Here is a 14,006-nt window from a genome sequence, read left to right as displayed (position 1 = left end):
GACACTTTTTAACTGGACCGCTTTTTATTTGAACCTCCGCTAGTTGGACCATTGTCCAACTAAAAAGCATCTGATTGTCAAAATCTTATGTCAAATTTACTTTGACAATCAATCTGACAATTATTAGAGATGTGAATAGATGCAATTGCACTATTAACGTCTCTTTGGAGAGTTTTTGACATCTGTCAGTCGTTCCAACTAATGAATCAAATTCGTTAGTTGGACAGAGGTATGGCCCAACAAGCGAATCACGACTGTATAACTTCCAAGAAAATAGCATAGCCTTGGCACTACAATCTCTTCGTAAGCTTTTGCAGCTACGTCTGTCATCACTATTAAACGCATTGGCACAATGGGTAGGGAGATAATTTGGGCACTCGACTGGAGTTTTCGTTGCACTCAAACACTAGTATTTTACAATGCTCAGGCGATGTCTGTTATTATAAGGCGTCTTCGGAATGAAGCGAAGAGATTGATATATCCCAGTGTCTGAGTTCTGATAACTTCGTGTTAGGGGTCTTTCCTAATCTCCGGTTGTGCCTAACGCAAATATTAAAAAATGCAAACAATATATATTACCTGAAATAACGTAAGATGTTTTCCAAACCAACGATGATTGTCTACTGGATACGAATTCCCGAGATGATCACTGCGATAATTGCCACCAGATACTCTGTACTTGTAGTAGCTGAAAACGAATGATACCAGCTTTATTATTCCAATTAGAAACAAGTGCAATTAGATACAGATACGGACAAAACACCCGAATAGAGATGTACAGTAACAAAACCATATTTTTCACAGTGACAGAACAGTAATTTACAATAAAATTCAATGTTATGTTACAATATAGAAACAGTAAACTTTGGCGTCTCTACAGTAGTTTTCAATGTAAAATCGACTTTTACAGTGAAAAAGAGGGGTAATTACCCTAGTAACAATTGAGGTTTTATCACCGACGAACCGACATGATAGAGGCATTCGAAAAGTGTCGCAAACAAAATAACGACTTTTGACGATCACTACTGTCAAACTACGACAGATCGCTCGGCAGGCTTCTCGATGAGTATATTGATATCACAGAATGTGTGCAATTCCCTCAGCTGCGTATGTAGTGGTAATATGCATCAAAATAGTATTCATTGCTCATTAAAATGCATGTATTATGTTAGTTTTTTGCTTGTAACGGATAGTTTTGTTAAATAGTACATACATTGGATAATAAAAAGCTGGAAAATCGATATTCAACATGCTAAAAGAAAGTTTGTTTGTTCTAGCATATCTGCTACAACGTCGATACACCTTGGTTTTTGCGTACTGTTGTGGTATCGACGAAGACTACCACGCGAACCATTATACAGATGCCGCTAGTGTAACAACGTATTTTAATTTAAACAATTAGGACAATATCTGACGCATTTTTTGTTCCATGTGGCACGTCGGTTCGTCGGTGGTTTTATGGTAGTGTTATAGCCATTCGTAAAATTTAGATTTCACTTGTAGCATGCTATAAAACTTCAATTGTTACTTGGGTACGTATAGTTTATTAAAACCTTTAAAAATCCTGTTTTAATCCCTAGGTTTATGCGATTGTGTTTTTCTCATTTATCCAAACTATGATTCATTAGCTGGTTATGTTCAACACAATAGTGAAAAAGTCGGTTACATTCTTAAAATACTCAACACGTATCCCACTCATCTATATAATCATCATCGTATCCTTCGATGGCTAAGTCATCGAACGAGGTCACCGCCCAGCCAACATTTTGATTCACTTTAATAAGTTGCAATTTGATTAACTGTACTCTTAAACGATATAAATTGATTGTATAAAATGCACAGATCCCTTCTATGTGAACAAAAGTGGAGGCCATATACGTACAACAAATCGGTATAGTAGAACTATGTGATTTACGACGAATTTTTATCTCATCAGAAGCAATATACAATCATCTAGCTTATCTGTTTATATGTGATCAACTTTACAATCACACATGAAGGTTTATGCAGCTTAAGGTCCCCAATGTGGTAACAAGGAGTATTTTTTTAAAAAAATAACATGAAAATAAAAAATCAGGATGAAATTTCTATAATTCTGTTATAAGACATAGTTACGCCCACACTGGTAGATATATGTTTTTCATGAGTGAGTTTGGAGTTACTGGAACATCAATTATTAAATTAGCTGCTACGATTTACTTCCACAGTTTCGAACCTGAGATCTTCGTATTCTCAGCATAGCCGCTATGTACTCACCTATTTATACACTGTCAAGCAACGATTATATTTGATCATTTTTATCGCTTTGTGATTACGATCTAAAAATACCATAATACAACCTAAATATGGCCCTTCAAGATACCTTCTATACCTGTCAAATCAAAACCTACATTCTTTATTCAAGCCATTTTTATTGCTCAAATATTGTCTGGCAGAGAATTTGCGAAGTGCTATAAGGAGGCGACTATTTTTTTTTGAACGATTTTGCAGTTTAATCCAATTGCAAATTAATTTCTATACAATGTTTCAAAATTTTCGCATGTACAATTTTGTTTTAAGTTGTAGTGAACTAATAAATAACTTCAAGTCAAAATTGTATTTCGATCACAGATTTGCATTTTATGTGAACTTTTTACAACAAAACATAATTTTTGTTTGCACTATTTGTAATTTTGATTTAGTCTGTCATTATTTGTAATTTATTGTAAACTTTTATGTACGATTGCTGGTTTGCTGGGCGATTCGATCACTGTTCTACAGTGGAACAGCAGAAGTATCCTCCCGAAAATCGATTCCATTAAATTTTTACCAAATAGTTTAAAATGTGATGCTTTCGCATTATGTGAAACTTGGTTAACTTCCGATATAAATCTCAACTTCCAACTTTAATATAATTCGTCTGGATCGAGAAAACCCCTATGGGGGAGTACTTTTGGGGATCAAAAAGTGCTATTCTTTCAACCGAATTAACCTCCCTTCGACACCAGGCATTGAAATTGTCGCTTGTCAAGTTTTAATCAAAGGTAAAGACCTTTGCATTGCTTCCATCTACATTCCTCCTAGAGCCTCGGTAGGGCACCGAACGCTTTGTAATATCACGGAATCCTTACCGGCACCGCGGCTAGTTCTGGGAGACTTTAACTCGCACGGTACGGTATGGGGCTGTCTTCATGATGATAATAGATCAACATTAATCCAAGATCTTTGCGATAATTTCAACATGATCATCTTAAACACGGGAGAAATGACGCGGACTCCTACACAACCAGCACGCGCAAGCGCGTTGGGTTTATCGCTTTGCTGGACATCGCTACAGTTAGATTGCATGTGGAAGGTGATTCCTGATCCCCACGGTAGCGATCATTTGCCTATCGTGATTTCAATTGCTAACGGTTCAAGACCATCGGAAACAATCAATGACCGTATGACCGGAACATTGATTGGAAGAGTTACGCGACCGCGATATCCGTTAAAATCGAATCCACTCAAGAACTTCCTCCGGAGGAAGAGTACAGGTTTTTGGCTGGCTTGATTCTGGACAGTGCGAATCAAGCTCAAACTAAACCAGTAACCAGCGCGAATACCCATGGACGGTCTCCCACCCTGTGGTGGGATAAAGAGTGCTCAGAGCTGTACGCGTAAAAGCTCACTGCATATAAGGCCTTCCGGGAAGACGGGTTACCCGCTAGCTATCAACAGTACGCGTCGTTAGAAAAGTGAATGAATAGTCTAATGAAAGCCAAAAAACGCAGTTATTGGCGCCGTTTCGTCGACGGGTTAACGAGAGAAACAGCAATGAGCACTCTTTGGGGTACGGCTCGACGTATGCGTAACCGAAACAGTACCAACGAGAACGTGGAATATTCAAACCGTTGGATATTCGCTTTCGCCAAGAAGATCTGTCCGGGCTCTGTCCCGGTACAGAAAACGTGCCGCGCCGCGTCTCCTCCCGATACCGCGAACGAAACACCTTTTTGGTGGAGTTCTCACTTGCTCTCTTGTCATGCAACAATAACGCCCCAGGGTTAGACAGAATCAAATTCAACTTGCTGAAGAATCTGCCTGATACTGCAAAAAGGCGCTTGTTGAATTTATTTAACAAGTTTCTTGAGGGTAACATTGTGCCTCATGAATGGAGGCAAGTGAAGGTCATCGCCATCCAAAAACCAGGAAAACCAGCATCCGACCACAACTCGTATCGGCCGATTGCAATGCTGTCCTGTATTCGGAAGTTGTTCGAGAAAATGACCTTGTTTCGCCTCGACCATTGGGTTGAAGCAAATGGCTTACTGTCAGATACACAATTTGGCTTCCGCAAAGGCAAAGGGACGAACGATTGCCTTGCGTTGCTTTCTACAGAAATCCAAATGGCCTATGCTAACAAAGAGCAGATGGCATCAGTCTTCTTGGATATTAAAGGGGCTTTTGACTCAGTTTCTGTCAACATTCTGTCAGAGAAGCTGCACCAGCATGGTCTTTCACCAGTTTTAAATAACTTTTTGCTAAACCTGTTGTCTGAAAAACACATGCACTTTTCGCATGGCGATTTAACAACATCGCGATTTAGCTACATGGGTCTTCCCCAGGGCTCATGTCTAAGTCCCCTACTCTACAATTTTTACGTGAATGACATTGACGATTGTCTTGCCAATTCATGCACGCTAAGGCAACTTGCAGACGACGGGGTGGTCTCTATTACAGGACCCAAAGCTGCCGACCTGCAAGGACCATTACAAAATACTTTGGACAATTTGTCTGCTTGAGCTCTTCAGCTGGGTATCGAGTTCTCCACAGAGAAAACTGAGTTGGTTGTTTTTTCTAGGAAGCGTGAGCCGGCGCAACTCCAGCTTCTATTAATGGGTGCAACGATCAATCAGGTTTTCACATTTAAATATCTCGGGGTCTGGTTCGACTCTAAAGGTACCTGGGGATGTCACATTAGGTATCTGAAACAGAAATGCCAACAAAGGATCAATTTTCTCCGGACAATAACTGGAACATGGTGGGGTGCCCACCCAGGAGACCTGATCAGGTTATAGCAAACAACGATATTGTCCGTGATGGAGTACGGGTGTTTCTGTTTCCGCTCCGCTGCGAACATACACTTCATCAAACTGGAGAGAATCCAGTATCGTTGCTTGCGCATTGCCTTGGGTTGCATGCACTCAACCCATACGATGAGTCTCGAAGTGCTGGCGGGCGTTCTTCCGCTAAAAAATCGATTTTGAGAACTCTCATATCGATTGCTCATCCGATGCGACATTCTGAACCCGTTGGTGATTGAAAACTTCGAGAGGCTCGTCGAGCTAAATTCTCAAACCCGATTTATGTCCTTGTACTTCGACTACATGGCACAGAACATTAATCCTTCTTCATATACTCCCAACCGTGTTCGTTTCCTAAATACTTCGGATACTGTATTCTTCGATACATCCATGAAGGAAGAGATTCATGGAATCCCGGACCATATACGCGCGCAAGTGATCCCCAATATATTTTATAATAAATTCCGAGAAGTCGACTGTGACAAAATGTTCTACACTGACGGATCAAATCTCGATGGGTCTACTGGCTTCGGTATCTTCAACAATACTATCATCGCTTCATTCAAGCTCAATGATCTCACTTTAGTTTACGTCGCAGAGTTAGCTGCAATTCAGTACACCCTTGGGATCATCGACACTCTGCCCACAGATCACTACTTCATCATTTCGGACAGCCTCAGCTCTATCGAGGCTCTTCGTTCGATGAAGCCCAAAAAGCAATTCCCATATTTCCTGGGGAAGATACGGGAGTCCTTGTGTACGTTATCTGACAAATCTTACCAAATCTTATCTATCCCGGGCAATGAAAAGGCCGACTCATTAGCAAAGGTGGGCGCATTAAATGGTGACATATACGAAAGACCAATCTGCTTCAACGAATTTTTTAGTATTTGTCGTCAGAGGACACTCAACAGTTGGCAAACCTCGTGGAGCAATGGTGAACTTGGACGATGGCTACATTCCATTATCCCAAAGGTATCAACGAAGCCTTGGTTCAGGGGGATGGATGTGGGTTGGGATTTTATTCGTGTAATGTCCCGACTTATGTCCAACCACTACACCTTAGATGCGCATTTGCGGCGTATTGGGCTTGCGGAGAGTAGTCTGTGCGCTTGTGACGAGGGCTATCATGACATCGAGCACGTTGTCTGGGTATGCGCCGGGTATTTGGACGCCAGGTCTCAGTTAAAGGATTCCCTTCGGGCCCGAGGTAGACCACACAATGTCCCAGTCCGAGATATGCTGGCAAATCGTGATTTCCCCTATATGTCCCTTATTTATACTTTCATAAAAACGATAAATATCCCAATTTAGCCCCTCTCTTTTTTTTCTCGTTTTTAGAAGTTTCCCCCTGCCTTGTGGAACCGATCAGCTCCAGACTGCCACTATGTAACCGCCGTCGCCCTTACCACTACGGAAAGTGAAGCGAGAGCGACTCGAGGTCCGATGACTTTTGAAGGATTCCCCGCGGGTCCGAAGAATACCATCCGCCAATCCGACCTACTAGACTGAGTTTCTAATTTGTTTCGCTGATCTCCCGTTTGTCCGAAAGTTGCAAGTTTTGCTCTTCTCTCCCGGTCACCATCTACGCCTTCTCTACCCTGTCCTTGATACAACTGCTTCTACACCGATTTTGGAAATAATCCCCCCTCTGAATATCTTGACCAAGCATAAGTCCCCGATAAAAAATTAAATTTGTGCTCCGTATTCCTAGTTTTAAGATATTTGTAATTTTACCTCTTTGTTAAAACTATTGTCCCCCATCTTGTAAATAGAATTGTATCCCTAGTTTTAAAACACCGGTGAAATTTTTCATAAATATTTGTTCCCCCTTTTGTGTACCAAACTATATTGTTAGTTTTAAGATAACTGTAAATATTTCCTAAAAACTATTACTATTGAATTCCTTGTTTTAAAATTTTTCATAAAAAAATTTTTTTTGCCCCCTCTCTTGTATATAGAATCTTATTTCTAGTCTTAAGATAGCTGTAAAATTTTTATCTTTTATAACAAAAAATATTTCAACATTGTAACCTCATAGTTTTAAAATATCCAAAATGTAAAAACAAAAAAAATTGGCACCGCCAAGCTAACGCATTTGTGCCTATCAAATAAACGAAATGAATAAAAAAAAGTAGTTTGCCAACCCACAAGTTTCCTTTATGCACAGTGCGGGATAGATTATGTATTTTATTTCCGCTAGCCAATCAGTCCCCGGCTCAGTGAAACACGTTGACTCTTGTTTTCAGTTACCTCTTGAAGGAACCCAAAAGATCGATTCATGACTGGTATATTTTAATCCGCCGACGTTAGGCATAACATACGTTAGACATAACGAACATTAGGCATAATGGACGATTGGCATAAATTATCACGTTGAATAAATCCGTACTGAAATAAAAAAACTGACCGAATGCCTGGCATGCGGAAACTCAGCTTGCGTTAATTTCTCGACGTACAACCGATAAATTGCATATGACCAAAACATAGCATAGATCTTACATACATGCATTGTGTAGTTGTCCAAGAAGAAAATATATACCTTTGAAAAACAACTTATGAAAGAAAGAATTATGCATTCGATGCTTCTAAATTGATTATTTATTATTTTTCTAACCCGAAAAATCACGCATAAGGTTGCAGTCTCTACAATAAAGAAAGCCTTGCATTTATTTTTATATCTTTGTGAATTATGCAATCGCCCATTATGCCTAACGTCCATTATGTCAATCGCCCATTATGCCTAACGTATTTATGCCTAACGTACTTATACCTATCGTACTTATACCTAAAGGATTTATGATTAACGTCGAGTCGAGTGCCTAAGTAGAGTAGAATGGGGTCAAGTAGGTATGGAGTAAAAAATGTCTTACGTAAAAATTATTGCTGAGCACGAGTTTTGTGTTTGTGTTTCGATATTTTTCGATACGGACATGAATATGAAACACACGCTTGGGCGCACGATAGGTCAGCCGTTTGGGGACACTATAGGTCACTACTATAATGTAAATTAGAATTATTTTGTCAGGAAAATTAAACGTAATTTCGTGCGAAAAATGCCAAAACGAAGTTAAGAGGACATAAACACAATTGCATCTGTTCAAGATGGCGCCAGTTTTCGATCAGCCTCTAAACAATTCAAGGTTTCGTTCAAAACATTACATGCTCGTCATTAATGAAAGAGCGTCAGATATTTCTCGTGAGTTACCAATATAATAATTTAAGGTGTTGTAGTAGTAGATAATCGAAAAACCTGTTTTAATCCACCTAGAGGTGCAATTGTGCCTTTCTCATTTCTCCAAACTATGATTTAATAGCTGGTTCGTACAATATAACATTATGGAAATGTCTTTCATTCTTATTACACTTGGTAAATATATATAAGAGCACCTTTTTGCATTCATCGCGGTATCGGTTTGAATCGTAGTTTTCTATGTGATCGCACTCCACAACCCGTAACTCTGGAGCCGGAAGTCGGATGGAGATGGAATTCAATATCAGTTTCCGGGGACGCAACACCTTTCATTTGAGACTAAGTTGATCAAATCGGTCTAGCCATTTTCGAGAATGGTTATAACCGTTATTCTGAATTTGGATGCTTCCGGATCCGTCGATAGTGGCCAGTGTGGCCAAAGAGACTTTGAATGATTGTTGGTGACCTACAAATTCAACAGTTGTGTTTACATTTTGGAAAAAATTCCCCTTTTAACATTCATCGCAGAATTCGTTAGAATCGGGATTTGCTGCGTGATCGTACGTATCACCCTGTAATTCAGAAACCAGAACTCGGATTCACACGAAATTCAACAGCAGCTGATAGACCTTTCATTTAAAATCAAGTTTGTCAAAATCGTTTCAGAAAATTCCGAGAAACCGATGTGGACAAATCAACAAATTTTGTTTTGTAACCCTACTCTTCAACTCGTAATCCGGAACAAGATGTCGGTTGAAAATGAAATTCAATAGCAACCTATGGGAATATTATACCTTTCATTTGAATCTTAGTTTGTAAAAATCGGTTCAGCCATCTTCGAGAAACCGATGTGGACATTTTGTTAACAAATCCGCACATACACACACATACATACATACATACATACATACATACACACATACATACACACAGATATTTTGCGATCTCGGCGAACTGAGTCGAATGTAATATGAGACTCGGCCCTCCGGGCCTCGGTTAGAAAGTCGGTTTTTGGAGCAATTGCATAACCTTTCTATATGAGAAAGGCAAAAGAATATTTTTTAATTAGCTTAATCAGCATGAGTTCAATGTTATCTTCATGTGATTATATTTTGAAATGTTGGTGGAATGAGTTTGAAAGTGGAGGGAATGGGGGGTTAGTAGAGTGGGAGTGGAGGATGCGCCAGAAATCCTTCATCTTATTTCGGTATACGGGGTGGTTGAAGGAAATACGGGCATGAGGGTGGTCCAAGCGGAGGGGAGTGATGAAGGAGGGAGGTGTAAGGGCAAGACGGTGGGCTCTGCGACGCAATACTCAACTGCATATTTTGCCTTTTATTTGAGACTTGGTTTGAGAAAATCGGTTCAGTCATCACCGAAGAACCGATGTGACTTTAATTGTGGAATATGCCCGGAATTCCGGACTTCAGGAATCGTCGATAGTGGACAATACATTCAAAGAATGTTTGATTGGCAATCAGGGATCTAGATCTGCGATTAGAAGTTATTTGGTGACCATTTCAATAGTTTTTAGCCTCTGAGGTATTACGATTGTACCGATTTATATGGGAAATTCCAGTGTATCCTTACTAACACACCTGTAACTCCGGAAGCAAGAGTCAGATCCGAATGAAATTCAGCAGCAGTCAATGGCATTACTGTATCTTTCATTTGAAATCAAGTTTGTGAAAATCGGTAGAGAATTCGTTGTGGAATGGGTGTGATATTAGCTTAGGAACTTGGCGGGTTCCCCGGGGGCGTCATGAACCGTCATAGGTGGCCAATGTGGTCAAAGCTGCTTTGATTGACCATTAGTGATCCAGACCCGCAAACTAGAGTAATGTTACATTAATTTTAATATGTTTTACATCATTTGAACATCATGGTGGTACCAGTTTATATGGGAATTTGCTGTGTGACCGCACTCTTCAACCCGTAACTCCGAAACCGGAAGTCGGATCAACTAAAAATTCAATAGCAGCTTATGGGAGCGTTATACCTTTCAGATGAAACTAAGTTTGCGAAAATCGGTTCAGCCATCTCTGAGAAAATTGTGTGAGTTTAAATGACACACACACATACACACATACATACACACACAGACGAACTGAATCGAATGGTGTATGACACACGGCCCTCCGGGCCTTGGTTAAAAAGTGGGTTTTTACAGTGATTGCATAGCCTTTCTTTATATGAGAAAGGCAAAAACATGATCGATATAGTGAAAGAAAAGGAATTGTATTGAACCCTAAGTTTTAAAATCGTTATAACTACTTTTTGAAAACTCGTAGCTAGGTACCGTCTTCGACAAAGTTGTTACCCAAGGTTTGAACTATAGTTTTTTCTAGTGGTTTTTCATATTGAGTGAAATAGGGATCTTTATTAACGTAAATGCAAAATAATTGATTTCTCCGTTAAAAATCCCATACAAACTTTGAACGCAATGCGCAATCCCAGGAAGCAACCGACCGCTCCCAAATTTTGCACATGCATTTGGGACCACAAAAAGAACTCAGAAAGTACTGTACTGAAAAATGTCATATGTCGAGCCACTCTAGTGCACATGGTGGTCTGATGTTAACAAAGGATTTTTGCCGCCATATAACTTGAATGAGAATTGTTATAATCTTTGCTGGTGTTGTTTGAAGAACAAAATTTACAAGTAGAATATTTCATTGCAGACGACGTCGTGTTTCAGAGTTCCTATCAATGGAGCATCATTTAAGAATTTTTCCGTTTTTTTCCGTGAATTTTAAAAGCCATAAATATATATTAGTTAACAACATAGTCGAACTAACTATAACTTGCGGTTACACAAATAACATGTATCCTTATCAAAAATAAATCGTACATGTACAATCTTACTCCCTCTCCACTACTTTGCTATCTATATATACGTATGTGGAATGTAGATTTTGTTGGCCCATACAATTTTTTACATGTTATGCAAAGTCGTGCAGATCGTGTATGCGGTAGCCTACAGCCCAAAGATTTCTGTAAAAAAATTATCCTATAGAGCAGGGATCCTATTTCCGTATGATCCGGTTATGGGTATTGTAATACATTTATGGCGTTTAGTGATGCCACATCTATTTCTAGCAGATTTGAAACAATACAGGGTGCGCCATATTGATGTATCCTATTTCAACATTGAACCACTTCGCAATTTTCCAACCGATTTTGACAGATAAACACAATTCTGAAACGTCATTTATGTCGTTTTCGCTTGAAGCAGAAACTAACTCAGTTTCGGACCTAACTGCTGTCAAACCGTTTGTTTGAAGCCAGTTTCCAACGTAGGTTATGCGCCACTGAACTGAAAACCGGGTTGGGTTCCAACCTGAAATATATTTCGGGTTCGCTCACACCACCGCTGTTTGGCGAGAACCCAACTCAGTTTCATTAAAAACGTTCGTTTGAAGCAACTAACCTGGGTTAGTTTCTAGGTTCTCAATCGAAAACGGCATTAGTGTCATTTTAGCTGCGAGCCGATTTACACCAAAAGAACGCGCTGAAATCGTAGCGTTCGTTTTTCAAAGAGTGAGAGACCATCGACAGCGCACGCTACCGTTGGATGTTGGCGCACTTTGTCCTCAAAAAAAGTCTGAAAAACAAGACGGGGCACCTTGCCACACCGCAGCCGCCACAATCAAGTTGCAGAGCAAATTCCCAGGACGCGTTGTCTCAAAAAATGGATACCAGACTTTTTTCTATGGGGTTACTTGAAAAGTAAAGTTTATTCTAGCAAACCTAAGAATCTTGACGAACTCAATGCTAATATACGAGTTGAAATTGCTGCGATTAAGCCCGAAATGCTGTCCAATGTCATGCAAAATGCCCGCAAAAGAACTGTTTTTTCGTGTATCAAATAGGGGTAGTCATTTAGTCGACGTGGCATTCCAAACTTGGTTTATAATAAATGGCATAAAATATCCCAAAAAACTTGTTTACTTGTGAAAATCGGCTGAAAAATGGCGGAGTTGTTCAATGTTGAAAAAGGATACATCGGGCTGGCGCATTTTGATGGTTTGTATTTCAAGCGGATTGTTTTTTGATTGTTGCCAAAATCGCACCCGCGTATATAGCAACGTGGCTTACATTACGTACTTACTTTACCATAAAGGTGTCCTGCACTTGAAATATCTGTTGAATTTTATCTTCCGAGAAATATTCACTTGGTCAAATGTATGATACATCCTCGATCAATCAGGTCGCGTATACCGTCGGTACTTTTCCAAAAAAAATTAGTTTCAAGAATATTTTTAATTCCACCTCAGAAACTGTTACACATGCAACTAGTGTATTTATTCACCGTAACACATCGTCCAAATTTCAAATCAATTTGTACTGTTACGAAATCACAATGTAAAGGCTCTTCTAACTCGTTGACATTGTTGAGATTTCGTAACTCAACTGTAATACCATGGATCCTCACAACGCTGTCACGTACCGGTTAATGAATATAGTTGATTCACGAAAATATTATCCTTCATTTCTCCAGTTCACAGCAACTACACGTTAGTTTGTTTTTCACAATTGGCTGAAGTTCGGGACGTGGAGGTTTTTCACTGTTCTTCCCTTTCACTAGCACGATCCTGCATAGTACAACGGATTTATGAATAAATTAATTAGCAAGAAAGCACGCACACGACGTTCGATGCGATTCACACCCGCACCGGCGCGGGCGCGGAAGCCGCGATCACGCGTAACTTTGCTCCCACTAATGCGCTCCCGATGGTGGTTTGTTTATGAATGAAAATCAAACGAACATCGAGAGGATGGCCAGCAAGCAACGACGATGATGATCGTAAATCGAGAGAAGTTAGTTATGTGTAAAGAGCGAGAGAGATGAATAATAATAATACAGACACACCTAAACAAAGGACGCGACGGGAAAATGAATACAAAACTACATAAATGTATACATGGATTTCCGAGAGAGCGATAAAGTTTTCAATGATTGCAATCTACACGCAGCATACTTCGCTGTGGCGTGCAATTGTGTGTAAAGCAGAAACACACGTTAGATTTTCAAACGCAATAGGGTGTGTCTCAATAAATTAAATTGAGGTATGGATCCGAATGACTGAGAGAACATTTTACGCAGGAAAAATAAGAGTTACCATTCTGTCATACCAAGCGGGTTAAATAAAAAACACATTTAAATTATTTAGCAGTGTGGTCAGACCTTTGTACATTTCTTATTAAGGATGTGTAGGATTTTTGTAACACTAAAAACCCTAATTATAGTTAGTCTAGGTATTTGCTTTCGACTTTGTCTCTTCAGAACCCCGGCACTTGACTAATGCATCGAGCTGACGTTAAGTCCAAAATTAGAAGCACTGCTTGTGAACACATTAAACGACTTCTAACTTACGATGTCCCGTAAGCGAAGAGGTTCTGTTTGCTGATGAGACCTACTGAAATCGAACCTTGTTTTCAGCTAAGCAGGTGTTAGCTTAAAACCGGCTTAATGCGTGAAGGGCACAAAACCTAACTATAATTAGTCCGTTAATTATTTCCAATTCTGTATTTTTCACACTATTGAAAATATCAAATCAAACCATTATGAACACCAATATATTTAGAAACTACAGTGAAGACCCGTTTTTATCATCCCCTTGGTGAATTTTAAGCTGATAAAACGGGGACATTGACAAAATCGGAACATATATTTTTCTTTTTTTTTTTAATAAACCGAAGCTCTTAAAATATTCTCCTTTAGTCCCTAGATATAACCTCACAACATTTTCTGATTATTTACTTTA

The 14,006-nt window shown here is 39.5% G+C and overlaps 1 long non-coding RNA gene across 1 annotated transcript in view; it reads right to left on the bottom strand.

The window, feature by feature from the left end:
* LOC131688321 (uncharacterized) overlaps positions 1-12,977 on the bottom strand; it is a 116,424-nt gene extending 103,447 nt beyond the window's left edge. Inside the window, exons 1-2 of the long non-coding RNA XR_009305231.1 lie at positions 12,350-12,977; positions 580-688 (exon numbers count right to left, since the gene is read on the bottom strand). This is a non-coding gene — a long non-coding RNA (uncharacterized LOC131688321). The remainder of the gene's footprint in view (positions 1-579; positions 689-12,349) is intronic.
* Between the last annotated feature and the right edge of the window lie 1,029 nt (positions 12,978-14,006).

The sequence above is a fragment of the Topomyia yanbarensis genome, chromosome 3 (genome assembly GCF_030247195.1).
Source record: "Topomyia yanbarensis strain Yona2022 chromosome 3, ASM3024719v1, whole genome shotgun sequence".
NCBI lineage: Eukaryota > Metazoa > Arthropoda > Insecta > Diptera > Culicidae > Topomyia > Topomyia yanbarensis.
Note: the sequence above shows the minus strand (reverse complement) of the source record. Positions and strands in the feature narration are given on the sequence as shown.